The following is a 4,924-nucleotide window of genomic DNA, read 5'->3' as shown; positions in this document are numbered from 1 at the left end:
TGTTCTGGCTCGTTTTTGACGGCAGGTAGAAGTCCGTGATTTTTACCTTCTTTTTTTTTGCAGTTAGTGTATTCCCTTCCATGTCTGTCCTTAATATTTAGTTGTTGTAATTTTTCTTCTCGTACAGTAGTTTTAGAGGTTCAAACAGTACGTCCGATACAGTATTTATTTGCTCATTTATTATTTGTCAAAACAGTACTTAAAGTCAACAAATGTCAAAACACGCACCTTTAAACTATCTTGGTAACACTAGGAGCCACCAAGCATAACTTAATTTATTTAAAACAATTGAAAGTGCCCAAAAAATGTGAAAAGCAACTATCCAATTTGACGCGGGATAACAAATACTAGAGTGCCAGTTAGTGTCGAAATTCGACAGTTCTTCTAGTTTTTAGGAGCCTTGGAAAGGTTTTCTAACTTAATACGTAACAAAACTTATACGGTACAAATTAACTTACGGGAAAATCTTCTGCTTTGGAACTAAAACATAACAATTTTTTTTTTTTTCACTTAGAAGGTCTTTGGAGGACTTCGGCAGGACTTGGAATTGACCCGATACATTCTAGTTTATCGATAAATTTCAATGATTTGAAACATATCAATAGTTGGATGAATTTCGAAACCACTGAAGTCCGGTAACTCAACAAAATTCGTTAACTCGACCAATTTCGATAACTGTGAAATTCGAGGGCTCGATAAATTTCTATAACTCAAAAATGTAAATTCTTTGGACACCTTTATAAATTTTTACTTTTGACAGCTCCACATTTTTCGAAAGCTATCGAAAAATTTTGATAACTCGTTTTACTCTGTTAACACGATAAAATTCGATAAGCAGTGATAAATCGATAAGCTTATAAAACCTTGAAATTTCGATAAATCGACATATTTTGAAAATTCTATAAACTTCGATTCGATGAATCAACCAATTTCAGTAGATCAATAATTATCGATAACTCTGTAAGTTGAAAGAACTCCATGCATTACGACAACTCGATAAATTTCTTTAAGTCTATAATAAATGATAATTCAATAAATATCGATAACTTGATGCATTTCTTTAACTTGACAAATTTCGTTAATCCCACACGTTTTTATACCTCGATAACCATCCGTAAATTTGGGCAACTAAGTTTCTGTGTCTATATATTTCGACAACTCAATAAACATTGATCAATTTGAATAATTCGATACGTTGCAATAACTTAATAAGCATGGATAAATTTTAATAATTAAAAACTTTGACGATTCGATAAATTTCAGTACCTTTTATGGATGATTTTATTTCGATTCCTATCGGAAAATTTCAATTTAGTTATCCTAGTTCTTTTGTATTTCTCATTGTCTCCATTTTCGCCTTTATCTATATTTTCGTCTTTATCTTCACTTTTGCCTTTTTTTTTGTCTTCATTGTTATCACTTATTTCTTCATCTCCATATTTATCTTTATTTCAAAGTATAATTTCAAATACGAAGTAAAACGAAATGCGAAATAGCTTAAATTGAACAGGTACAAAAACAACCATAGACAAATATGGAAATTTTTAAACGACGATTTTCAACCAATTTCGAAACTATAAAAACTCTCCTCATCTACAGAAAGTTACCTTTCCAACGGTGTTTTTGGTTTTGAAATCGGTATATTTACCTTGGTCTTCATCTTTGTTTTTATCTTTCATATCTTTGCTTTTATCCTTTTCTTTATCTATTCAAGTAGATGAGATGAGGTGCGATGACGTGAAAAGATATGACGTGATTTGATGTGATGTGATAGGATGTGATGTGATAGGATGTCATGTCATGTGCTGTCATATCCTGTGATGTCATGTCATACCATATGATTTCATATCATGTAATGCCATGTCATGTCATACGATGTCATATCATGTGATGTCATGCCATATAATGTGATGTCGTATCATATGATGTCATGTCACGTAATATCGTGTGATGAGATGTAATGTCATGTAATGTGATCACATTCCATGTTCCGATTATTATATCGATAACGCTGTCGATAACTGTGTCGATAAAAATACCGATAACAATGCCCATAAACATATAGAAAAATATAACGATTGCAAAATCGATTCATTCTTCGATAAACATCATAATCATCAGTATCGACTATTATACATATCAATATCTATTACTAAGCCACCACAGACCACATAACACACACAACCGCACCACCACCCACACGCCGCCGCCAACAACTCCTGGTTCCCCCTACAATCTGCACGGTATGTCAGACCAGGATATTCCGTAATGTGACATCAGTCAAGTGCAACACCTGCCTTGGCTGGTGCCACTTTAAGGCATGTTCAGGTCTGCGCACCACGCGAGATTGGACGGGGAACTTCGAGGGCCCGTGTTGCGCTGCCCGGTCGCTGGCATCAATTGCGACGCCCCCCAATACCACCACAGGGAGGCAATCACCCCAGCAGCACACACAGCCAACGGCGGCAAGAACATACACCTCACTCACACCCCACATCACAACACGTCTCCCGAACCACATGAAGCTCCTCCAATTCAACTGTAACGGGCTACAGAGCAAGATGGAGGAGATAACCGCCTTCATGTGTCGGCATGGTATATTAATAGCTGCGGTCCAAGAGACGAAGTTGCACAGCAATTCAACTTTGTTGAATTGTGCCGGGTACAACGTGCACCGTCGAGATCGCGAGCGAGATAATGGTGGTGGCTTAGCGTTCATCACGCACCACACCGTGCAGTATCGTCTTATCGAAGCAGACATCGACCGCAGGGATACCACCCTAGAATGTCAGGGCATCGCTATCCGGTCAGGCGATGTCGAGCTCGAAATATTTAATATATACATACCCCCTGTCACCTGCTGCCCGGCAGGATATCACCCTGATATAGGTGCGCTCCTCAGAGGTGAAAACCGTATGGTAGTAGGTGACTTTAATGCGCACCACGATCTTTGGCACTCAAGCCTGTCAAACGATCGTAGGGGAACAGACTTGGCTGAGCAGATAGACGATTCGACATTCTGCACAATGAACGACGACGCACCCACCAGGATTATGGGTAACTGCAGTAGCTCGCCAGACATCACAATAGTCAGCGCTGGTCTGATAAACAGCATAACGTGGCGACCTATGCTGACTCTAGCATCAGACCATCTACCCATAGTCATCTCGATTGATAAACCAACCGACTTTGCCTCCGCCAAACACCGGACCTATGTCAACTTTTCTAAAGCTGACTGGAAAGGTTACGCGGAATTTACTGAAAACACCTTCACATCGCTCCCCACACCAACCGACGTCCACCTCGGTGAACGTAAGTTCCGCAGGGCTATCACTGCTGCTGCAGCCCGCTTCATACCGGCAGGGTGCATATCGGACCCACGTCCAAACTTCCCTGCCGAAGCGGCTGTTTTAGCAAACGAGCGTGATAGCCTTCGTCAGGCCGATCCCGGAGATCCCCGTATCAGGGATCTCAACGTGGAGATTCGGCAACTTGTAAACGTACATAAGCGGAAGAAGTGGGAGGAGCATCTGAAGACTTGCAACTTCACCTCTGGTGTGAGCAAGCTTTGGTCAACCGTGAGGTCATTGTCTAATCCGACGAAGCACGACGACAGAGTCGAAATTTCCTTCGGCGACCATGCTTCGTCGGACCCGGAGCGATGCGCGAGCTATTTTAGCCGGCAGTTCATACTGCATCCTCCGGTGGACAAAGCCAAGCGTCGAGTGACCAGAAGGCTGCACAAACTGCCAACAAATTGTGCCCCCCTTGCTTTCACTTGCGGTGAAGTTCAGGTGGCCATCGGGAAGGCGAAAGCCTCCAAAGCCATGGGTCCCGACGGTATATGCATGCTGATGCTGAAAAATTTGGGTCCTGCGGGGGTAGCGTACCTAACGGAGGTCCTCAATTTGTCAATGGCCACTCTCATCATCCCAGACATCTGGAAGGTGGGGAGAGTGGTCCCACTGCTCAAACCGGGGAAACCTGCAAACAAAGGAGATTCGTATCGTCCGATTACACTCCTTTCCCCGGTAGCGAAGACACTCGAGGCCTTGCTACTCCCGTACTTCACAAATCACCTGACCCCAGCGAAGCATCAGCATGGTTTCCGTAAAGTGCACAGCACAACAACAGCACTTAACGCCATAAACACTCAGATAACTCGTGGCCTTAACCGTAACCGTCCCTGTGAGAGAACGATTCTAGTAGCGTTGGACTTGTCAAAGGCGTTTGACACCGTCTGCCATTCCACGCTACTAGAAGATATAGAGGCCTCCTCTCTCCCACAGAGGCTCAAACGGTGGTCGGCAAATTATCTAAGTGGTCGTCATTCGTCGGTAATGTTCAGAGACAAAACGAGTAAGCAGCGAAAAATAAAACAGGGGGTTCCTCAGGGTGGTGTCCTTTCCCCGCTACTGTTTAACTTTTATATTTCAAAGCTCCCTCAACCACCAGAGGGAGTCTCGATTGTCTCCTATGCCGACGATTGCTCGATTATGGCGACTGGGAATGGAATTGATGACCTGTGTTCGAAAGTAAACGGCTATCTCTCCGAACTTTCTCGCTTCTTCACTGCAAAGTGTCTAGCCCTCTCCCCTACGAAATCCTCCGCGACCCTGTTCACAACCTGGACGAAGGAGGTCAGGCTACCGCTGGGGATTCACGTCGATGGCACACCAATTCCGACGGTGAATAACCCCAAAATACTCGGAGTAACTTTCGACAGCCTGCTCTCCTTCTCTGCGCACTCAACCGCTATTGTCAATAAAGTACAGAGCCGCAACAAGGTCCTCAAGTCGCTAGCCGGCAGTACTTGGGGCAAAGACAAAGAAACGTTGCTGGCAACATACAAGGCAATAGGCCGGCCGGTTCTGAACTACGCAGCGCCAGTGTGGTCGCCTGGGACTAGTAGGACGCAGTGGAC

The sequence above is a fragment of the Rhagoletis pomonella genome, unplaced genomic scaffold (genome assembly GCF_013731165.1).
Source record: "Rhagoletis pomonella isolate Grant_MI unplaced genomic scaffold, Rhpom_1.0 Rhpom_scaffold_00479, whole genome shotgun sequence".
NCBI classification, from domain to species: Eukaryota; Metazoa; Arthropoda; class Insecta; order Diptera; family Tephritidae; genus Rhagoletis; species Rhagoletis pomonella.
Note: the sequence above shows the minus strand (reverse complement) of the source record.